Below are 25,613 nucleotides of genomic sequence, written 5' to 3' on the forward strand. Positions count from 1 at the left end.
CCGCATATTGATGAAGCAAAATTTTATGTGACCCTCCCCATTTATCCGGGCTTGGGACCGGCACGAAGAAACACTGGTTTGTGCATCCCACGTGGCTGGGTTAGTTTACAAATACGAAATATTTATCAACTTATAAGCTAGAAACCACTCTACCACATATCACATATCATTTATGTACACTCAATAACCGATAATGGCAAAGTAAGGACATTTTTCAGAACGGTTCATAAAAAGCAAAAATCGAGCCCATTCCTAGAAGTATTCAGACCCTAAATTCAGTGCTTTGTAGAAGCCACTCCTTTAACAGCAATTCCAGCTTTGTATTTTCTTGAGTAAGTCACTACAAACTTTGCACACATGGATTTTGGCAGTTTCTTCCATTCATTCTGGCAGATCCTCTCAAGGTCCAACAGATCAGATGAGAAGTGTATATAAACTGCCACATTTTATCAACAAATATACTTCACAATGTGCATTTACCATTTTAATGGAACTAAGTTAACTGAAGAGCTGGTGGTTTCTTTGTTATTTCCATATTTTATTAACTGATGGCTCGTTAAGTAAACAGGAATCAATACCTAAATGCAGCAGCTTAAAACTAAAATAGGTGGTTTAAGGGTTCTGAATCATAACAAGGGAGCTAAGTAAAATTAAGCCCAAAAACATATCACATTAGCACCAGACAGATAAATGGGCTCTAATTAAGAAACTGGTTGAAGTGTACAGGAATGAGGATTCCAATGTAATTTAAAATTGAATTAGATGAATGAATGCACTAAAATAATAACAATAATTTAAATACCAAGTCTCACTAGCTAAGTTTCCATCCAGTTTTTTGCGACGTTTTGTTATCGACAAACAGAATATACGTTAAAAAAATGTGCGAAATTTGCTGTCTCCAGCCTGTTTCCATCAAACTGGCTTTTTATCGATAAAATGGTGTGCGTGATGACGTCATCCCCCCCCCAAAACGAACTGTCGCATAACTTTTGTTGTATCGCGAAAAAAATCTGCCCTTGAGCCGTTTCCATACATATGTCGCAAATTATCTACCTTTTGTTTTCCACGTTACACCCCCTCCACTAAACAAAGAAACAAAGAAATGGAGAGATTATTCAGACAGTTTTTTGAAATTTGCCAGCTTACCGTTATTTCAGTTTCACAAATAATTGGAATTGTACATAATATCCGAAGACGACAGCAGAATGAAGCAGTTGCTTGTCTGATAGCCCTAGAGCTCGAAGAAAGTACCCCAGTGCGACGAAACCCACGGGTATGGGAGAGACGACGGAATAAGACCTTTTGGGAGGAGGTGGTGGAGAGACTTAACAGAAAATCTCTGGCTGCAACATTTTATAATGACACGGCCGACGTTTGAGATGTTGTGTGGATTCATCAGTCCTGATGTTGCGCCCATCACAGGTTGCCACCGACCACCGGTTCCAACCCAAAAGCGGATTGCCATCGCCCTTTACAAGCTGGCAACCTGCGCCGAGTATAGAGTAGTTGGAGAAACTTTCGGGGTTAGTAAAACTACCGTCCATCAATGTGTATATGCTGTGTGCACCGCTATTAAAGAAAAATTAATGTGGCGTTATATCAGACTTCCGACTGTAGCGGAGGCCAATGAAATTGCATACCGCAAACCTTGGTGCATCTTGTGCCACAGATTTACGGTGTGCTAGATGGCACACATGTGCCTATTCTTCCCCCGACGGAAGGCTACCGCGATTACATTAATCGCAAAGGGTGGCCATCTATTGTTCTCCAGGCCCTTGTTGATGACAGGTGCATGATACGAGACATTTGCGTTGGCACTCCTGGAAGTGCCCATGATGCAGCTGTGTTTGCAGCATCGGATCTGTACAGGTGAGCCTACCTTTCAACATCCCTTCACAGTGCGATAACAACTGAATTAACCTGCTTCCCTTAAGGTTTTTAATTAAAACTGAAATTTGAATTAATACAAAATAACAACGTTTAATCAAAAAAAAAACTCTCTTCATCAGACCATGCGAGCCGCTCCGCCATTCTCGTTTTGATTGCACGTGATGAAAATGTGACACATTTATTTGCGTTAAAGCCCTTTTTTCCGACAAAAACTGTTTCCAATGTAGTTTTTGCAACATCTGAAGTATCGATATGGAATTTAGGCGCTAAAGTTAAACGGAAAAATATTATGTCGACATGTACAACATTTTATCGATAATTAGCATTTCCATCAGCTATATCGGTAAAAAAATTTGAAGCGCTAAATATTTTTTCGCAAAAACTCCTTGGATGGAAACCTGGCTATTGGCATGGATTTTCTTGTAATAAGGAGGTTGGTTGGAATGAAAACATACAGACACTGCGGGCCTCCAGGACTGTGAGTGAAGATTGCTGTTACTTTTCTAATGCTGAGAAACTTGTCCCTGCTTTTATCACATCCCGCATAGATTACTGTAACTCCCTTCTGGCAGATGCCGCTTCTAATTTTCCATCACAACTCCAGATGATTCAAAACTCTACTGTCAATAATCCTAACATGGAGCAGCAACAGCAAGCACATCACAACCATCCTGCTTCACCTCCATTGGCCACCTGTGTCTTACAGGATTGAATAGAAAATCCTATCATTAACCTACAAAGCTTTAAATGGCCTCATACCGGACTACATCAGTGACCTTCTCCATCACTCTGCTCCCGTTCACCCACTAAGGTCTTCTGATTCTGTTCATCTTGTTGTATCCCACACTTAATCTGCACTCCATGGGTGACAGCAGGGCCTTCAGCTCCATAGCACCCAGACTTTGGAATGACCTCCTGAAATTAATACGATCAGCTGACTCCACTCATTCTTTTTAAATTTAAAACTCATCTGTTCACGAAGTGGGTTGGCAGTTATGCAAAATGCCTGCAAGAAGTAATTTCTGCTATAGGGGTCAACAGCAGCATCTGAGGGCAAGGGTGGACTTACCTTTTCCCAAGTAGACCATTACAGCTGTTGACGTATTTGTTGAATAAATGATTGAGAAGACAATACATGTGCTTTTACTCAAGTATACTTCCTTCATCTTTAGGCACTGTTCACATGAATATGGTTTAAAAGTTAACCATTTCCAAGGGGTGTGCTTATTTTTTTTACACAACCTCATGGATGGCTGACTTCCATTCCTTTTCTAAGAGGGTCATTGAGGGGAACATTCTTAGAAATATTTTATATACTGCTCAAAAAAAATAATGGAACACTTAAATTAAATCAAGTGGAAAACCTTTCCTGAGCCATCTAGTTTTATTCATTGAGAACAGAATAATGTAACAACGGTCAATAGGAACCAAAATCACCAACTCAGTGAGGGCTGATTCACGATCATACTGATAATCAAAGTCAAAAAACTGAAATCCCAGGCTGATCCAACGTACTTGAATTTCACAACGGCAACTCCTAAAGTGACTCAGCAGTGTGTACGGTCCCCACATGCTCCTGAAGGGATGGTGGATGTTGTCCTGGGGGATCTCCTCCCAGACCGGGATCAGGGCATCAGTGAGCTCCTGGACAGCGTGTGGCCCTACTTAGTGGTGGCAAATGCACCAATGCATAACGTCCCAGAGGATCTTAATTGAATTCAGGTCTTGGGACGTGCTGGCCAGTCAATGGCATCAATGCTTTTGTCATCCAGGTAATGCCTGCACACTCTGGCCACATGAGGTTGGGCATTGTCCTGCACCAGGAGGAACCCAGGGCCCAATGCACCAGCATAAGGTCTGACAAAACAAAGTCAGGGTACCATTGCCGAGTACGTGGAGGTCTGTGTGACCCTCCAAGGATTTGCCTCCCCAGACCATCCACTAAACCAGTCATGCTGGCGGGTGATGCAGACTGCATAAAATTCACCACAGCATCTCCAGACTCTTTCAAGTCTGTCACATGTGCTCAGTGTGAACCTACACTCATCTGTGAAGAAAACAGAGTACCAATGTGGAGCTGCCAATTGTGGTATTCTATGGCGAATTCCAATTGAGCTGTATGGTGATGGGCTGTGAGCAAAGGTCCCACTAGAGGACGTCAGGCCCTCAAGTCACCCTCATGAACTTTGTTTGTGACAGTTTGGTCAGACACTGGCACACCAGTAGCCAGCTGGAGGTCATTTTGGCAGGGCTCCTCCTGTTCCTCCTCACACAAAGGAGCAGATAGTGGTCCTGCTGCTGGGCTGATGCCCTTCTATGGTCCTGTCCATGCTCTCTTCATGTAACAGCCTGTCTCCTGGTATCTCCTCCATGCTCTTGAGACTTTGCTGGGAGACACAGCAAACTTTCTTGCAATGTCACCAATGGATGTGCCATCCTGGAGGAGCTGGACTACCTGTGAAACCTGAATTGGACTGCAGGTACCGCCTCATACTACCAGTAGTTACAAGGACACTAGCAAAATGCAAAACTAGAGAAGAGTCAGTCAAGAAGGATGAAGAGAGAGCAATTGTCTGTGACCACCATTCCCTTTATGGGGGGTGTCTTCCTGTTGCCTCTCCAGTGCCCCCGTTGTCACTTTCATTTGCACCAAAGCAGGTAAAGATGATTCACCATCACTTGTGCTTCCCCTGAAGCTTCATTGACTTGGTGTTGGACTGGGATGATTAAGTGTTCCCTTCATTTTTTTTTGAGCTGTGTATTTTGTTAAAATGCTCTTTGAGTCTTCATCAAGACAACCCAGTATGGCCTCTGGGATAGATATGACTTTTGATTTTTAATACATTGGCAAACCCTTCTAAAAACATGTTTTCACTTTGTCATAGTGTGTTATTGAATGTAGATCGATGGCCAAAACGGAAAATTTATTCATTTACAATTACATCGGCAACACAATAAACTGTGCAGAACATGAAGCTATCTGAATGCTTTCTAAATCCACTAATTTCTGAAATCCAGGGGCCTCATGTATAACGCCGTGCGTAGAACTCACACTATAACATGGTGTAAGCACAAAAGCGGGATTGTGCGTACGCACAGAAAAATCCAGATGCAGGAATCTGTGCGCACGCAAACTTTCACGTTCTTCCACTGCATAAATCCCGATCAGCGTGAAAAGTAACGTACGTGCACACGCCTTCTGTCCCGCCCCAACTCCTCCCAGAATTACGCCTCTTTGAATATGCAAATCAATATCAATAGCCTTCTGTGAAAAGACAATGGGAAAAGCACGGGGGAAAATATAAGAATTTCAGCGAATACCAAGTGGAGGAAAAGGAAAAACGTACTATTTGTTGGTTTAAACAGTGGTATAATCAACAAAAGGAAGCTGATCGAGTGACAGAGTGTCGGAGAAACTCGAAAGCTCAAGTTCACAAAGTCGCACAGTGCCAGAAATAAAAAAGAAATCACATATCAAAGTCGCCGTGAAAAGGCGAGTCGTAGCCCACCGTCTGAGTGTCATATGAAAGCTTATTAGGGTGCAGACAAAAAAAATAGGCACACAGTGGGGAAAAAAGCACGAAATGTCAACTTTAATCTCAAAATTTCCACTTTAATCACATAGTTTATTTTGTCATTAAAGTAGAACATCATAAACTTCATCTTAAAATCATTTATTTTACTAGTTTCTCGAGTAGCACGTTAAATGCTTTGTTCTGTATTTGATCTTCTATGTGCTCTGTGTGTGAATCACTACGTGCTTCCGTTCTCTCTTTCTCCGACAGGACACAGAATCCATTACATTCGTGATATTACAGCTCTCTGAGTAATTAAAATACTGAGATGTATACGTGATATCATTTTCATGATGATAGGAATGAAAGCATGTTATTAAACATGGGAACACGGTGGTGCAGTGCTTGTTCATATCTCAAGAAAGAGGCTTGCTGCGCCATGTGTGACCTTCGATGAAATAATTTATTACAGAAGTACTGTCTCTTTCAAACGTACTAACCTCCAATTCCTGTACTTACTTTTCTTTCTCCAATCGCCACACAATCAGCTCTGTAATAGACGTTAAGCCATCTGTAAGCTTAGAACGCCGATTCTTCAAAACTTTTAAGGAACATTGAAATATCTTCTTAGTACATGTTTAATTATTCTATCCGTCTATCCTTCCAGTGTCGTGTCAGCACCAGCAATAATACAGTGCAAGGCAGGAGCTATCCGTGAACTATCTAGTGCTCCGGCACCGTGTCCTCACATGTTTAATTATTAACAATACAGATTATTTAAATGAAGTTAAAGTTTTATCTGTATACTATAAGCAACATATTTTGCTGCATTTCATCTTAAAAATGATACTGTCATCATACGCGCTTTATAAAGTAGCGCAAGTTGTGCAATATTATAACTGTAGTGTATGTTTACAGTAAGGTAATTGTACTTATAAGTACAAACAGTTCTACAAGGAGCAATTGATGAACTGATGGAGTGCATTTATAGTTCTTGGGATGAAACTGTTTCTGAAATGCTAGGTCCGTACAGGAAAGGCTTTGACGCTTTTTGCCGTGGTTGAGGTAGTGTGTACTTGAAACTGTATCCCGATAATTCTCTTTCCGATCAGCTGCTGTAGAGCTGTGATTCCCCACTCAGATACAGTGATATAAATACTCTGGTACAGTGAGAGTAATATGGAAAAAGATGATCCGCAGTGGCAACTCTTAACGGGAGCAGCTGAAAGAAGAAGAAGATGCTGTGAGCGTAACAACGCTAAAGCAGTTATGGTATTTGGAATGCTATGGCTGTTCCCTGGACCATTATATTGCTGCAGGTTAATTACAATCAGATGCATTACACTAATAAACAATATGCAGTTAGTTTCAGTGTATTTATAAAGCTGCATCAGGAATTTGGAGCTAAGAAAGAAAGGATGAGCACACAGGAACAGTAGCACTGCTTTGACGCTGGGTACCGCCAGTCTGCAAAACCGAGCGGAGAAATTGCGTACGCCAGGGTATGAGGTACCGTGGAAATGTGCGTGGCTTTACGCCAAGTTTAGGTTTTATACATCGTGATTTGAGCGTGGAAACGTTCGTACGCAACATTTCTGTGCGTATGCACCGTTTATACATGAGGCCCCAGGTGTGTTACTGAACATCCAATATGCTTTTAAATGGTGAAATGTGTTTCACTAATGTGCTTTTTGTAAAGCTTTTTATAAGAGAGGATTGGAATTCAACTAAAATAAAACTGGGGGCTCAGAGTGTGTAGTGTAAAAGAGGGGCACCTCCACACCACACTGGACAGTCTGAGGTTTTTTTATAGTGACTGGAGTGCCAATCCTGCCACTAACCCCCAAGTTTTAGGTTGGTACAAAGTAAAGGTTGTGAAGAGAGGAACATTTTCAGAATTAGGTGATGTTAAAAGTGGTGCTGTGGACGCTGCTCCTTTAATACAATAAATATAAATGATCTTGATAATTATATAAACAGCAAACTGGTCAAGTGTGCAGATGATATTAAACTCAATGGAAGGGCAAATAATTGAGAATCAGCCTGGACAGCAGGCAGGCTTGGGTAGTTGGGCAGCAGCAGAGATTTAATTCCACCAAGTGACAGCAGTTCAGTTGGGATCTCCTGAATTCCTCGTGCCCTGTTGGGTCCTTCAGGATTTCTATGGCTCATCTACTTCTTGCCAAGTGATGTTGCCGAGCTCATCCTGCAGTTAGTTGTTCCTCTCAGAACTGCACAACAAAGATTTAACTGTTTCTAATTTTTAAGGACTGCCTTGCGCCCTGTGTTGGCTGGGATTGGCTCCAGCAGACCCTCGTGACCCTGTAGTTAGGATATGGATGGATAATTTTTAAGGACATCTTGGATGTGTTCTGCCCATCTCACATCCTGCTCTTTATCATGAACAGCATATGAAAAGTCTTCAGAAGTTCTACCAGAATCCATATCCTTATGGCTGAATATTGACACCAAAAAACCAAGCTGGCTCTTTGAGAATCCCTCACCCCCTACACACCTCGATCGAGTGTTAACATACCCCAGTGTTCAAATGTCACTCTTTTGCAGTAAAAAGATACAGCAAAACAATAATTTGCTTCCACTTGAAGCACTGTGAACACTACTAGAGAATGAAGGTAACAAGAAGGGGGTACTGGCAGGCATCAGGTGGCAGCCAGGAGAATGGAAGTCCATCTACACTGTCCACTGAAGACAACCCAGGGAAAGGTTTTGTAGTTAAAAATGTGGGCCCCCCGCAGTGGGGATTGAACTGGGAAATCGTAGCTGCATGTACTGAGCTGGTGTTGGGAAGTCTGATAGTAAATAAATCAAAGTGAATCACCTCACCTTTCTTCTTGATGCTCTTTTTGGTGTCAAGGAGTGGGCTTCCCGTTACATCCTCTGTTTTCTAGCCGGTCTGCTCGCCTGTAATGAGAGCCCCTGAAAGGCCTCAGTTAAAAATGATAAAAAGTGATACATTTCTATATCTTCTGCATTCATTAAAATTTCTTATTTTTCTTTTCAGGTAATCTTCACATTGGATTCCAAAGCTATTAACCACATTTTTTATGGACATGTGGACCCAGACAGTATATTAGGTGCTCATGATGAGGCCCATTTCCTGAAACTTGTACATGAAGGTGGATTGACATGCACTCAAAGAAAAGCAATACCTGATTTGGGTCTTTATAAATATTTATGTATTAATGGAAAAACAAAGACCGTATTTGACAGTAAAATCTGGAGCAAGAAAAATCTTTTTTCTGCTTTAGAGGAGACTATGAAATCTGCAAAGATGTACAAAGACAAACAAAGTTGTTTTATTGTTGGGAAACTGACAAAGGATATCTTGGCAAAATTAAGTCTACCTCAAAGCGATGATGATGTCTACATGAAACTTGTTCTTCGCTCATATAACACACAAGATAAGACCTGTGAGGTGAAAACGTTCTACTTTGTCATTGATGAAAATTGGGAAGACAGGAGCGACGGCGAGGAGGTGTCCTGTATGATTGTGTTTCCTGATATTCCTGAAGACTCTAATGAACAACGAAGACGCAGTGGTGAATAAAGGCGTAAAGACTTCAGTGGACATCCAAGCAGTAAAAGTGGGGCCAGTTTTGTGTCAAACTTCACCACCAGCAGGAACTAAAACACAAGGAGAATGTGTCAACTCCAATTTTGTTTTCTGATTCAAAGACTCATTGCTAGAGAGCATAGTGGCATGCTGTATTATATGTCCTTTTTAGCAGAGATACTTTAAGTTAGCAAAGTGACGCTGTTAAATGGACTATGCCACACCCCACTCAGGTGTCATCTCAGACCAACAATGGCAGGACATAAAACTGTTTTAGCTATAAAGTGAGCCCACTCCGAGAATGGATTGTGCTTTATAACTGTTCAAATAATTTCAAAAGGACCATTGAAATTTCTGTATTATTGTTTCATATATTTCATTTTTATTTCATATTTAACAATGGATTTTGTCTAATAAAATTCTGTAAAAAGTTACAAATTGAGCTCTGTTTGATTATTTTTTTTATTTAATTGAATGATTAAGGTTCTTTCCTTAGGATTCTGGAATTAGCTATCAGTACAGCAAAACAACTGCAGATAAATTATTAACATACGAACAAAATTCAGGAAGCTCCTTTCAAAGAAATTGTTGAATGGGTATTACTTATATACAAAAAGACAGGTAGACATAATGGATGCAATATCAACAGATGGATACATACACTGGAAAAGATAAGATCTGTTGGAATTATTTAAAAATTTAAGGCAAGTTTGTGCTTGCCTCTTTTTTAGTACTTTCAATGTAGGAGTTTCTGATTAATTTGTACTAGAAAAAATATATGTTTGCAATGCACACATTTAAATCAAAACGTTAACCTGAATACATTTCTTAATACTAACTACAAAAAAAACAACAGCTAAGCCACACTACCAAGTCAATGCAAGTTGAATTCACTCAAGACGTGTAGTATAATTTTTTAGAATCAGTTTAGACAATTACGTAATAGCAACCCTGTGATATAATGAGTACAGAAAAAAATGTTGCTTAAATTAAACATACAACTGTATTGCCAAAAGAATTGGGACGCCTGCCTTCACACACACATGAACTTTAATGACATCCCACTTTCCTTAACACATAGGCTTTAATATGGAGTTGCCCCGTCCCCATTGCATCTCTAACAGCTTTCACTCTTCTGGGAAGGCTTTCCACAAGGTGTAGGAGTGTGTTTATGGGAATTTTCCAGGAAAGCATTTGTGAGGTTAGGCACTGGATGTTGGACGAGAAGGCCTGGCTCGTTCACAGTCTCTGCTCAAATTCGTCCCAAAGGTGTTCTGTCGGGTTGGCTCTGTGCAGGCCACTCCAGTTCCTCCACACCAAACTCGCTCATCCATTTCTGCATAGTGTGTATAGACTGGTGTGTGTACAGTCATGTTGCCATCCCTAAAGTGTTCCCACAAAGTTGGGAGCATAAAGTTGTCCAAAATGGCTTTGTATGCTGAAGCATTAAGAGTTCCTTTCACTGGAACTAAAGGGCCAAGCCCAACCCCACACCATAATCCAAACTTTATACTTGGCACAATGCAATCAGGCAAGTCCCGTTCTCCTGACTCGTCCATTATATTCGATGATTCATCACTCCAGAGGACTCGTCTGCACTGCTCTAGAGTCCAGTGGAGGATGGTGGGCTTTACACCACTGCATCTGACGCTTTGCATTGCACTTGGTGATGTCAGGCTTGGCTTCAGCTGCTCAGCCATGGAGACCCATTAATTCCATGAAGCTCTCTCTCTACGCTGCACTGTTCTTGAGCTTTTGGAGATCTGTAGCTATTGACTCTGCAGAAATTTGGTGACTTCTGCACACCTCAGCATGTGCTGTCCCCGCTCTGTGATTTTATGTGGCCTACCGCTTCGTGGCTAAGTTGCTGTTTGCCCCAATTGCTTACACTTTGTCATAACATCACTAACAGTTGACCGTGGAATATTTAGTAGCGTGGAAATTTCATGAATGGACTTCTTGCACAGGTGGCATCCTATCACACGGTGTCATGCTTGAATTGGTTGAGCTGCTGAGAGCGACCCATTCTGTCACAAATGTTTGTAGAAGCCATCAGTCTGCATGCTGAGGTGCTTGATGTTATACACCTGTAGCCATGGAAGTGATTGGAACACCTGAATTCAATGATTTGGAGGGGGGTCCCAATACTTTTGGCAATATAGTGTATGTATTTGCCTTGTATGGATTTCAAAACTAACTGTAGATAGATAGATAGATAGATAGATAGATAGATAGATAGATAGATAGATAGATAGATAGATAGATAGATAGATAGATAGATAGATAGATAGATAGATACTTTATTAATCCGAAGGGGAAATTCACAGTATGTAGATATGTGTAATAGTTCATACACTGCTGTAAACATTTTATTTCACTGAGTTTTTGTGTCATCTTAGAGTATACTGCCATGTTGTATTGTCAAAGCAGAAAAAGTTGATTTTGTGATGTAGGGTGTATCGAAAGAGCATCAACAGCCACACAAATTCCATGGCATCTGGAAAAAAATTACTAATATTCTTTAATTTCTTTCCAAGTGTGCAAGGGTGTAGGGATCCTTTAGAACATCCTGGAAACTGCGGTCAACAAAAGGTGTGGTTCTTTATCTAAAATATCATACTTTATGCAAATAGAGGATAGTCATGTACATAATTTTTTTTTTTAAGTTCAATAATTTAGATTAGTTATATAAGCTAAACATTTTTTTGACTGAGTGTAGCAACTCGAGTCAATATCACAAAAAACAAAATATAAAGAGTCAATACTTTCAGCTTTCAGAGTGATTTTTTTGGTCGTATGTCAAGACATTAAGAAAAAGACACATAGACAAAAAAAATAAATTTGTTACAAAATTTAGAAAGTAGCTTTGTGTTTAATTAAAACCTGAACATCATGCAAAAAAGTGTTATACTGCTCTATATGTGCAGAAGTAGAATCAGTTCTGAAAAAAGACATTACTTTCTGAAGTAAAGCAAATGTTGGCATGATGTCCCATACATGACAACCTAAAAACTGCATTGGGTTAACTGGCTGTTGAAATTTGGTAAAATTATTCCTCCAAGTTTTTATTACATATATTGTGTTTAATATACTGCCATATAATAAATAATAAAAAGTTTATACAAAAAGCATCCGCAATGGTGTACCTTAAGGTAAGAATTCTCCAAACCCCCCCAAAACGGTGCCCTCTGATACTTTTAACATTATAACATTATATAGATGGTTTAATAACTTTGAGTAAACTTGATTCCTCCCAAATTGTCTACGAGTAAATCTACTTTAAAATATATTTTTTTTAAATCAATCATTCTAAACTGCTCAGAATTATAGACACTTATTTCTCGTTTTGACATTTATGCTAAACAAATGAAAAACATACCTAGACGAGCTTAACTCCGTCTCACTGAGCGCTGCGTCTTCTGCCATTCACTCTGACTCTCCCGATACGCCCGTAGGGGTAACCTACCATAAACATCGCGAAGAGAGAAGCCTGCATTCTTCAAACAATTCCTCAGTCAGCCGTGTCCTCGACAGTCTACAGTCGACCATGAAAAACAACTACGCGGAGCATAACTAGGCGGAGTTAAGAATAGGAGGCAATCCCAGCCAACACAGGGCACAAGGCAGGAACAAATCCTGGGCAGGGTGCCAACCCACTGCAGGACACAAACAAACGCACCCACATGGGATTTCTAATTTGCCAGAGTCGTTCTGCCTTATGTTTAGATAGATAGATAGATAGATAGATAGATAGATAGATAGATAGATAGATAGATAGATAGATAGATAGATAGATAGATAGATAGATAGATAGATCAGTAGCTGTAGTAACGATAATTGATCTTGTTTTTTTCTTTCTCTTATGCTGCATTCAGAAAAGCACAGCAGTAGGATTTTTCCATTATAAGACATTTAGAAATATATCCATTTTGGGCTGTAGCTTTCAATGCTTACTCTTTTTTGTTGTTTGTTCTGTTTATTTTCCCCTTATTCAGTGTAGTCTGCCCCTTTCATTGTATACTAATAGTGACAATTAAAAACAAGCAGAGCAAACACTCGGGTGGACAACACTGAATGATGAATGGCTGCAACTGCGTGAGCATCAGACAAACAAGTCAATAATGGAAAGGCAAAATGGAAATAAAAAACACATTATTCACATATAACTGCTTAATTTTTATTAAATTTATTAACACACTTTTTGTAATACAGGCAGCATGGTGGCGCAGTGGGTAGCGCTGCTGCCTTGCAGTTAGGAGATGTGGGTTCGCTTCCCGGGTCCTCCCTGTGTGGAGTTTGCATGTTCTCCCCGTGTGTGTGTGGATTTCTTCTGGGTGCTCTGGTTTCCTCCCACAGGCCAAAGTTATGCTGGTTAGATGCATTGGTGGCCCTAAATTGTCCCTAGTGTGTGCTTGGTGTGTGTGTGTGTGTGTCCTGCGGTGGGCTGGCGCCCTGCCTGGGATTTGTTTGTGCCCTGTGCTGGCTGGGATTGGCTCCAGCAGACCCCTGTGACCCTGTGTTAGGATATAGCGGGTTGGGTAATGACTGACTTTTTGTAATTTTTTAATTGATGCCAAAACACAGAAACTGGGAAAGAACAGATCACTTAATTAGACCAGGTGGCCAATTTAAAAACAGACGCTAATTGTAACAAAAACCTGCAGTCCCAGACTGAGTTTGGGAATCACTGAAAGACAGATATGAAAGGCACGCTATAGATAGATAGACAGATAGATAGATAGATAGATAGATAGATAGATAGATAGATAGATAGATAGATAGATAGATAGATAGATAGATAGATAGATAGATAGATAGATAGATAGATAGATAGATAGATTGCATCCAGAAAGTACTCACAGCGCATCACTTTGTCCACATTTTGTTATGTTACAGCCTTATTCCAAAATGGATTAAATTTATTTTTTTCCTCAGAATTCTACACTCAACACCCCATAATGACAACATGAATAAAGTTCACTTGAGATTTTTGCAAATTTATTAAAAATAAAAAAATTGAGAAAGGCCATGTCCATAAGTATTCACAGCCTTTGCCATGAAGCTCAAAATTGAGCTCCGGTGCATCCTGTTTCCCCTGATCATCCTTGAGATGTTTCTGCAGCTTCATTGGAGTCCACCTGTGGTAAATTCAGTTGACTGGACCTGATTTGGAAAGGCACACACCTGTCTATAGAAGGTCCCACAGTTGACCGTTCATGTCAGAGCACAAACCAAGCATGAAGTCAAAGGAATTGTCTGTAGACCTCCGAGACAGGATTGTTTTTTTCTGATCATCTGATTTTGGTCTCATGTATTTTGAAATATCTTGGTTGTTTAAAAGGGGCACTCACCCCATTTTAAATTCATGGGCTCCATTGTCTTAATATTGGCTGGTGTTGTGCTGAAAGTGGGTGGCTGCTCAGTGCAGCAACTGCAAATTCATCTTCAGCATCAGAGACGATAAACAGGTAATCAATACATAGGCGGTAACTGGGAAGTAACAGTAAGTTTAATTAACGTTGGTGGACACATTAAACACGGCAGTTTGTTGGAATGAACATTGACCCCCGTCAAGTCTACCCTTGCAGTGAGGTAAGTGCAGTCATGAAAATGCAATGTAATTCAGTTCAGTTCTATTCATTTCAGCAGTCCAGTGTACCTTACAGTAATTAATGGAATTAAATAACATAGTATTAAAAAACTTTTAAATGGAAATTAAACACACAAAAAGACAATGTCAAAATATAAGACAGTAAACTTTATGCCAAATTTGCTGTAAGGAGAAAGAGAAGAGAAACGTAGGAAGAAGTGGGAAAGCAATGGAAGGCAGAAGTGCACAGAATTCACTTGAGCTCCATATGCGCAAAGCATACAATTATTTAACTTAAAATGATATATCGGGCACATCTGTCTCGCTTAAAATTGTCCAAAATGTTTCCAGGGCAAGATCCAACCTGCGAACGTTGTGATTGAGCTCCAGCTCACTGGGCCACATGTTTCGGGCCTGCACCAAATCAACATCATTCTGGAAAAAAATCTTTAAATACCTTTCAGACAGCCTTGGGGTCCCACTCTCTCCTAATCCACTAACAGCTGTGTTTGGTGGGCTCACAGAGGAGAAGGACAAACAAACTGTGATCGCCTTTACTTCACTATTGGCACGTAGACTTATTTTGCTCAACTGTAAGAATCCTAACTCATCTCTTCAGTGGGAAACCAATATTTTATATTATTTGAAACTGAAAAAAATCAAATTCTCAGTTAGAGGATCTGTGCAGAACTTTTTCAAAACCTGGCAGGATCTGATCAATAATATTTTAGAATAAGCATTTAAATTGAGGAAGCAGATTCTCCCCTCTCTTTTTCTATTCGTTCTATTTTTGTTTATTTTTTATTTACATATTTTTACTATTATTAAAGTGCTATTCTGCTGACATAATCTCTTTCTCATGGGTGGGGGACAATTTGTTTCAAACCTAGTTTTGTTAAACTTGATTTAACATGTATGGAATGCTATTTGACTTTAATCAAATTAAAAAAAGAAGTGGGAAAGCAGGTAAACCCTGTTTAAGAGCAAATGTGCCAAGGGAGATGTTCATCTCAGGAAATTCATTTCAGTATGCTGCTCTGTTGGAGCTCCACCCGGCAGTGGTGCACGGCTCAAATGACGCCATTCTTCTCACAAGGTCTTCTTTACGATGGTAGGATCAGAAATGGGGTGACGATCAAACTGACAAACTTCACAAGATCAGTTAACTGGTGCGTTCACAACAGCTTGGTGCTCACCTTGGTCCTGAAAAAAAACGTTTTACCATCTGGAAATCAACAATTAGGTTCAGCACTTTAGAGCATCTTGTCTTGAGCAGAGGTGGGTAGAGCAGCCAAAAATTGTACTCAAGTAAGAGTAGCGTTACTTCAAAATAATATTACTTAAGTAGAAGTAAAAAGTAGTCCACCGAAAACTTACTCGAGTAAGAGTAAAAAAGTACATGGTGAAAAGATTACTCAAGTACTGAGTAACTGTTTGATCATAATAAATGATTTATTTTTTAGAAATGTTGTAATAAAACAGACAAAAATATAAAATAATGTGCAAATTCTGCTCTTTCCAAATAATTAAATAAAAAATGAGTAAAAATAAATAACATCTTTACAAAATAGAGATGCACAAATAACACAAAGTTCCAAATCTCGGTTTTTCACAACAAAGCTTTTGAAACCAATACCTACAGTAGATAACATGTATGTTTGAACAGTGCAAACTACTTACAGTGACGAGATACACTGACAGTACAATACTGCATATGCACTTTGTGGTGTAGCGGGTCCGTGGCTTCAAAAAAAAAAAAATGGCCAATTTAAAATCCATAAAGCCGTGTCACTCTCCATGGGCGCAATTGCACGGCCGTGGGGAGTCAATGAGGTAGTTGGAGCGAGTCGCACCTGCGGGTCTGATCATTCTCGATTGATTTACTGGCTTACTGTGGCATGTGATTAAGGAGACAGGAGTGCATATATATGGGTCAGCACAAAAAAGAAGGGGGAATCAAAGAAAAGGAGAAAAGACATGAGGTTAAAAGACATGAAAGGCAGGCTTGGGAATGACGATCTGGTTCTTGCAGTGAAGCTGTGACCGTTTATCAGTGAATAGGAGCCCCACATGACTAAAAACTCTCTCACAGGCTGCAAGATGCAGGAAGTTTGTGTGTGGTCATGTGACTGCATGGCTACATCTGATTGGTGAAACAGTCATGCAGTAGATCCACTGGCAACTTCTCTCTTGCAAAAATATAGTTTAATGTGTAAATAGAAAAAAGTAATGAGTTGAGTTTTGTTCAATGTAGCGGAGTAAGAGTAGCATTTCTTCTTCACAAATGTACTCAAGTAAAAGTAAAAAGTATGGTGCAATAAAACTACTCTTAGAAGTACAATTTTTTTAAAAAGTTACTCAAGTAAATGTAACGGAGTAATTGTAACTCATTACTACCCACCTCTGGTCTTGAGCAGCAGTTGTGTCAAATACCATGAAGAGTAAAGGTATTGATTTTCTCTCCGTCGATCATAGATGTGCCTTTTGAGTGAATCTGCATTAATATTGTTAGTTCATAGAACTCTCATCATGGAGACACAAATATATTTTATTCCTTGTAGATTATGCCACGGGCTGCATGGTGGCGCAGTGGTAGCGCTGCTGCCTTGCAGTAAGGAGGCCTGGGTTCATTTCCCAAGTACTCCCTGCATGGAGTTTGCATGTTCTCCCCATGTCTGCGTGGGTTTCCTCCCACAGTCCAAAGACATGCAGGTTATGTACATTGGCAATCCTAAATTGTCCCTATTGTGTGCATGGTGTGTGGGTGTTTCTGTGTGTGTGTGTGTGTGCCCTGTGGTGGGCTGGCGCCCTGCCCAGGGTTTGTTTCCTGCCTTGTGCACTGTGTTGGCTGGGATTGGCTCCAGCAGACCCCCGTGACCCTGTAGTTAGGATATAACAGGTTGGATAATGGATGGATGGATGGATTAAGCCACCCCATATCCTGAAACGATCTCAATGCAATAGAACAGTAGTAAAATCTTGGCCTGGTCTATTGGTTTTCCCCCTTTTGATTGTTCTGTGATGGACAATCCTGCCGCTTATTAGACATTGTAAAAGGAAGGATGGGAATCAAAGTCTTCCACATCTACTAACATTATAAAATACAATGTGCATCTGAGGAAAAGATGTAATAAGATATGAGCCTTGATGTGTGAACATTAAAAGCATACACAGAGATCACAAGCTTAGTTCTCTAACTGTAGAATAAGCCTCCTCAGTCCCAGCTTCTCATAATGAAATATTATCTCATTAGCAGAACCCTCACAAAGTGAAAGAAAGATGTGGGCTCATTAATTATTTAAGAACAAAACCTAACTGCACACACAAGGAAAGAGTCTACCAGTAAATGTGTTAAAGCTGTGGAGCAATAGGGAGAATCCCTCATCTAATCCTGGATCGCAACAATCTCTATATAGAGAGTCCCTCACTCTTAATTTTGGAATGCGATTTAACTGCCAATGAGAAGACTTCGAATGAGCCATTCTTTCCTTCAGGCATGTTGTTCACACAAAAGCAGGGTTAGCATCTCTTATAGCCCAACACATAGAAACTGAGCCTGCATGCTCCTAAAATAATGCCTGTACTGCCTTTCAAAGTCACAAAGAACTGAGGCTTGGGCGTAATTCAGGAAATACTAGTCCAGCGGTTCTCAAACTGTGGGGCCTGCCCCCTAGGGGGTGCGAATGTTGCCATATGTGGTGTAATTTTGCTATTCGTAGGAAAATTTTAAACTTGTAGCGGTGTATCAGCAGAAAAAAATATAGAAATTAATTTTATTAGGGCGCCATTAAAACTGTTATGAAAACTCGGGTCATAAATACTTAAAGGTGGAGAACGCTGTACTAGTCCATGTCAAGTCAAAGTCAACGTCAAAGTGAACTTTATTGTCATCTCAACCATACTGTATACAAGTATACAGACAGACAAAATTGTGAAGCTCAGGGTCCACAGTGTAACAACATGACGTGCAAATAATAAATTAAAAACAGAATTAAAATTTAAAATTAAAACACAAACAAGACAAGACATTGTACAAAGACAAGACAAAGAAGTAGCACCAATATTGACATGTGGTTAGCAATATGAACATTGATGCAATGTGTGGTATTTGCAATCTAGATACATAAATACTTGGTCTAGCCCTATTGTATTAGTCACCAAGGAAGACGGAAGTTGGAACTTTTGCAATGACTTACGCAAATTGAACCAGGTTTCCTGTTGTGAAACTTACTTCATTTCACAAATGGACACAAATGGACAATTTCCTCAAGAAACTGGATAGTGCCTGTTATCTAACCACCCTAGACATGGCCAAGGCTATTGACAAATTCTCCTGACTGGCTCTGCCAAGAAATAAAAATAGCCTTCAACATCCCTAGTGGAAAATGTTAGTATCTCATCCTTCCATTTTAGCTGCAATGGGCCTCCAGCAACCTTTCAGCACCTGGTGGATAAACTCCTATAGCCCCACCATGCCTTATGTGCTACCTACCTGGAGTAGTTTATATCAGTACTGGGAAACCACATGTATTGCATGATTTGGCAGAATATGTATAGTAGTTGGTCAGAGCTCAGTTAAACTGCAGTGGTGTAAAGTTGCTGCCATTCGGAACTGGCCCCTGCTGCAGACACAAATGCAGGCCCAGGCCTTTCTGGATTTATCAGGATATTAGAGAAGGCTTGTCCCTACTTTTAAGGAAGGGCTTTACATTTAGCTGACTTAACACAGGAGCAAGCTCCTAATAACTTGATATGGAATGAAGCAACCGAAATTGCATTTCAAGACCAAAAGAATGCCCTTATCTTGGTACCTGTCCTTTTATCTCCTAATTTCTCTGTATCTTTTGTCCTCCAGACCGATGCATCCTACACCAGCCTGGGGACAGTTTTAAGTCCAAATGTTGAGGGTGCCAAACACCCTCTGATTTACCCAGAAATTGCTGAATTGGGATAAGTGATATGCGGTTGTTGAATGGGAAATCATCTCCATTAAAAGAGCAATTATCTATCTTGGATATTACTAGTTGGGATGATAGTTTACCTTGAAAGACAGACCATGCCCCCCTTGTAGTGGATGGTTTCCCACAAAGAATCCAACCTTTGTGTCACCAGATGTTTCCAGGATCTCCTAACCCTATACATTCTTGGTGCTACATAGAAAGGGTCCTTGCATGAAAACACTGCACTGTGTACTGGAAACACTCAGGTTTACAACTCCTAGACCAGGACCACTCATCTCAGGGGGCCATGTCAGACTTGTGTGCCAAGGGAGCACCTTCAAAGCTCTGATAAGGTAGAAATTGGGACAACAGAGAACATGATGATGCAGTTAGTGACTACTCTTCTGTTTTCACACAAAGATGAGTTCTAATGTCACTTCTGCTATACACCCTGTATAAACAGCAGGAGGACCATAAGTTACTAATCTTTTCCAATCCTGTGACAACTAGTGACAGACCTTGTGCTACAGAAGTGATTCACTAAAATCTACAGTATAATCAGACCACATTGGTCCTGTCATTTATTTAATTTTTATATTTTTTTTTTGTTTTTTTTTTTGTTCTTTTTTTTTAAACAACACCAAGAATTTATTTGCACTTTTGTTTCTTTAGCTCTTTCAGTATTACAAAACAGATAGAACATTCTTTTCATAACAACATTTTTTCTGGCTTAAAAACATCACACCCATGACATTTCATGCCAGGAATTCTATTATTATTTGATGGTATTTTTTAAACATTTCCTTTAGAGAAGAACAGCTTGTGAACTTTCTGTTTATTAATGTCAAGTTTGTTACGATCACAATATAGTTAGTTGTGCATGACTTCTTAAGGTTTAAATATCGCAAGGACAGGCTACTCACCTTCTTCTTCTTAAATCTGAATCTTCCATTCCTGCCATCTCATCACTTCCTGACCTCCTTCACTTTTCTTATTCTCACCTGAGGATTCTTCTTCTATTGGCCCCCACAGGGTCATCTACATGGACGTGCCACATGAAATGAGTGCATCTTCATGTTCTGTCACTCTGCTTAAGGTCTGCTTAAGTGCTTTTAGCACTTGTCTGACATCAGTAGTAATTTAAAATGGGGGGGGGGGGGGGGTTACAGGCAACATGTTAAAGGAAAGAGGATGTGAAAGGGAAGTTTACAAGAAAAAAAAGAAACAATGTGTTGGCATTTTGATTTTGTGCATTGGGTTTGACTAACTTTATGGCAGCTTGTTTTCAGGCCCCCATTATTGCTTAACCCTTTTCCATTTTCTTTATTGCTCTATCAGTGAGTGTTGAGGAGCTACCCATTCTAGACACATTCATCTTATTGTTTTCAAAAGACTGCTTTAGACTTGAAGAAAAAGCACCAAGGCCCAACATGCAGATTTTCACAGGACTTTCCACCACCTTCATATAATAATTCATTCTCATAACAGTTTCATTTTTAATCTTTTCAACCAGGCTTGTCTTATGGTAGATTGTTTAAAACTTGACAAATAAGTGGAGTTTCCAGTTGTTTTGAGCTGCTAAATGATGAGCTGTGGGGATTTAATGCTTGGGAATTACTGACGATTCTCCCTACAGTTCCTCTCAAATTAATCTAAAAACAAAAAGTGTTAAAGGTTAAAAGTCTGATATCTAAAGCCAGGCCAGCTGAGAGTCTGACAGTGTCTGACTTTGGACAAATTTGAGTATAAATCACTTTTAATGCTCTCTACTTTAAAGATCCTCACAGTCAAATCTGCAGCCATTCCGATGCTGTGCCCTACACTGTGGCTTTATGGCTGTGGCATTGGACTTCTGCTACAGGAGGTATGGCATCACTTCTAGCAAAAATCAAATTCACCAAGAGGTAGGTACCGCCTGAAAGGAATATCTACCAACAGGAGACATCCGTCTTCCATGTTTCCTTTGCTTTGCTCTGTGATGTCAAGTTGTTTTTACAATTTCTGACCTGAACTAAACAAAGCAATCAAAGTAAAAGTCTGTCCATTCGGCCCCTGCCTCTAACCCATAGTGCATCCCTGAATGAGACAATTCACCTGCAAGTTTATGTATTGAGAAAAAATACATGGAAAGAACCGCATTACTAGTGTGGACGTGTAAAACAACTCTGGACACAACTCTTTATACTGTAGAAAGGTACTCAATAAGACCAAGTGTGGTGGTCTGTACTGAACTGAGCTGCACTGGGTAGTGCAATGTGACGTCTTAGATCACATGTGGCTTCAGTCCCTGTGACTGTCTGTCTCTCACGCTTGAGTGTCACTTCTGTCCCTAGTGCATCTCTAGGACTGCAGACACTAAGATTGCCATCATATTTGTCAAAGTGAGCTTCATACTACCAGAACAAATACAACACAACAGACAGCTCAATTATTGTCTACATGTGACTAAAATGAATCTGGTGATTTTTTTTCTACACCCTGACTATAGGTCTTCATTTAAACACTAAATAACAGGCATTTAATGGATTTAATGCTGGGAAATTCTTCCAGACTGGAACTACACACCATTATTTCTGTATCAATAGCATGGATTTTTTTGGCCCATTTGTTTTGCGAATGTGTTTGTGAAGTGAAACTCAAGTTCAATTTTCCATGAATCATTTTGCCCATCAACTGGTAACTTTGATGGTGGCCTGACACTTGGTGGTGGTTCTAAAGTCTCCTAAGTTCCTTTTCACAATCAACCATTTCTAGGGTTTACAGAGAATAGAGAAAAAATGTAAGAAACTATCAATGATGGATAAAAACAAGTTGTAGATCAGAGGGGTCAAAGCAGAATGGCGAAAATTGGACAAAATGGGATGACAACAGGCAACTCGCAACCAAACTGAACATCAGTGAGTGAGATGTCATCTGTCAACACACCATTTATTTGACTTTGATTCAAATTGGCTATGAGAGCCAAAGACCATGTTGGATTCCGATGCTGTCAGTGAAAGATAAGACACCAAACCATCCAAACTGGACTGTTGACAAATGGAAAAAGTTGCCTGGCTCAAAAACTCTAGGTTCCTTTTTAACCAAGCTGATTGGAAGATTACAGTTTGGTGCAACATGAGTCAATGGAACCATCCTGTTTGGTGTCAATGCCACAGGATGATGATGGCAGAGTGATGGTGTGGCACATATTTGGGACCCCAATACCTACTGAAAGAAGGTCTGAGTGGAAAGGAGTATCTTATCTTGATGATAACCACGGATACAGCTTATCCACTCTACTAGCATGATAATGCACCATGTCACAAGGCTCATGTCTTTAATGAGTGGTTTCTGGAGACATGACAGTGAATTTTCGCCAGCACTGTTCCCGAATCTCAACCCTATTGAGCATCATGGGGAAGAGGAAGAAAAATACAACAGTGAGACTTTTTGACCACAAAAAAATGCATCATTTTAAAACCAGCCTTCAAAGGGTGCAAATTTGAAAACACTGTGTCTCACATAGCAGTATGTGGATGAAGAAAACAGTTTTTTCAAATGCCAATGAAAAGTGTAATTGTCATACAATCAGGCACTGATTTCAGTTTTGTCACCTGTGATCTTACTGTGGGGAAGTGTCATTTACAATACAATACAATACAGTTTATTTTTGTATAGCCCAAAATCAAACAAGAAGTACCGCAATGGGCTTTAACAGGGCCTGCCTCTTGACAGCCCCCCAGACTCGACTCTCTAAGAAGACCAGAAAAAACTCCCAAAAAACCTTGTAGGGAAAAAATGGAAGAAACCTCAGGAAAGGCAGTTCAAAGAGAGACCTCTTTCCAGGTAGGTTGGGCGTGCAGTGGGTGTCAAAAAGAGGGGGGGGGGGGGTCAATACAATACAATACACAGAACAGAAAAGAACAAACCATCAATACAGTATAAAAATAAAAATTTTAGAAGTATGTAGCAGAATTTAACAGTAGATGATATCACATAAGAAGATTTGGATTTGTGTAGAGTCCTGGAGACCTCATCCATCAAGCTGCCTCCCCCATTTGGCCATTCCACGGGTGAAACAGCGCTGGGCCAGCCAATCCGATGAAAGGACCCCTCTACCCCACGATTCCTGCAATCCTCCATCAGGGATGACTTTACGTTAGGCAGGCAAAACAACTTGGCAGGTGGGCCATGGCACCAAGTTGCACATTTGAGTACCGAGAAGAGAAACAGAAAAGGTGAGGGTTAGTATCCAATTCTAACTATAATGTTACTTATGTTTTAGTGCTAATGACTAACAACAGAGATGCAGTCTGCACAGTTAATCAGCAGCTCTAGTCAGGGTGTGCTAAACTGAAGTAGTGAGTCTTCAGCTGGGATTTGAAAGCTGAGACTGAAGGGGCATCTCTTATAGTAGCAGGCAGACCACTCCACAGTTTAGGGGCCCTGTAACTAAGAGCTTGACCTCCCACTGTTATTTTATTAATCCTTGGAATCATAAGCAGCCCAGCATCTTGAGATCTTAATGTGCGCTCAGGTTTGTAAGTCATGATAAGTTCAGACAAGTAAGCCGGACCTCAGCCATTTAATGCTTTATATGTTAAAAGGAGGATTTTGAAATCTGCCCTAAACTTAACCGGGAGCCAGTGTAAGGATTTAAGAACTGGAGTTATGTGTTCGTATTTTCTTGTTCTTGTAATAATTCTTGCAGCCACATTTTGGATTAACTGGAGGCTGTATAGAGAACAGTTTGAACATCCACTGAACACCACATTGCAGTAGTCAATCCTACTAGAGATAAATGCATGAATTAATTTCTCAGAATCCTGTTTATTTAGAAAGTGCCTTAATTTCCCAACATTTTTAAGATGGAAGAAACATGTTTTGGAGAACTTTGTAATATGCACTTTAAATGACATGCAAGAGTCAAAGATAACTCCTAGATTGCGGGCTGATTCAGTAAAATTAATTGGGATTCCAACCGAGTTAAATGATGACAAAATATTGTTGTGATCAGCGTCATTCCCTCCAACAATTAACATCGGTGTTTAAAGACAAGTAATCCTCATTCATCCACTCCTTTAATTCACTAACACAACTAATTAAAGAGAACATCAGAGAAACTTCATCTGATTTAAATGAAAGGTATAACTGGGTGTCATCTGCATACGAGTGAAAATTAACATTATGTTTCCTAATGAGAGATCCCAGTGGAAGCATGTAAAGTGAAAACAGTAAAGGTCCCAGTACTGAGCCCTGCGGGACACCATATTGAACTTCTGTGTATAATGATGGAGTCCTGTCAGCACATTTCTGTACATATTGGAATCGATTTGATAAGTAAGAACTAAACCAAGCGAGCACAGTGCCTGTAAGCCCAACATCATTTTCTACCCTGTGCAGTAAAATCGAATGGTCGATGGTGTCAAATGCTGCACTTAAGTCCAACAACATCATTACAGTGGAGTTTCCTTCATCAGAGGGTATCAGAATGTCATTTACAACCCGTGTCAGAGCCGTTTCTGTACTATGACCAGTGCGAAAACCAGAATGGAATTTCTCAAATAAATTGTAATATGTAAGGTGTGACTGAAGCTGACTGGCGACTAATTTTTCTAGTATTTTAGAGAGAAACAGTAGATTTGAAATAGGCCTATAATTATTTAGTATGTGTGGGTCAAGGTCTGACTTTTTAAGTAATGGTTTAATGACTGACACTTTTAGTGCATCAGGTACTGTGCCATGCAATAATGAACTACTGATAATATTTAGCATATTCACTGCAAGAACATCCATTGCACTTTTTACTAGTTTTGTTGGCACTGGATCTAGGGAACAAGTAGTGGGCTTCATTTTAGAAACTAAAGTTAAGACTTCGTGCTCAGTTACAGGATTAAAATTACTAAAGTGCTGAGTACAATGTGAGACAGGGTCTGCTAAGCTAGTATTTGGTTTGTACTGCGATGCAGAGATCTGGGATCTTAAATTTTTAATTTTTTCATTGAAGAAGTTCATAAAGTCTGTACTGCTAATGTCTCTTGGTATTTCTCATCTTCAGAAAAACATTCAATTATTTCCTCTATTCATTTTTGTGGCACACCTGAAATGTAACCTATAAAAGCAGT

The 25,613-nt window shown here is 39.9% G+C and overlaps 1 long non-coding RNA gene across 4 annotated transcripts in view; it reads right to left on the reverse strand.

The window, feature by feature from the left end:
* Positions 1-12,496, reverse strand: part of LOC114644853 (uncharacterized) — a 126,480-nt gene extending 113,984 nt beyond the window's left edge. The window contains exon 1 of one of the 4 annotated variants that reach the window (XR_007936439.1): positions 12,355-12,496. This is a non-coding gene — a long non-coding RNA (uncharacterized LOC114644853). Of the gene's footprint in view, positions 1-8,249; positions 8,349-8,770; positions 9,047-12,354 lie in introns of those variants that run through there. The other 3 variants (XR_007936437.1, XR_007936438.1, XR_007936436.1) reach the window with 3 other exon arrangements.
* Positions 12,497-25,613: the final 13,117 nt, after the last annotated feature.

Source organism: Erpetoichthys calabaricus, chromosome 12, assembly GCF_900747795.2.
Source record: "Erpetoichthys calabaricus chromosome 12, fErpCal1.3, whole genome shotgun sequence".
NCBI classification, from domain to species: domain Eukaryota; kingdom Metazoa; phylum Chordata; class Cladistia; order Polypteriformes; family Polypteridae; genus Erpetoichthys; species Erpetoichthys calabaricus.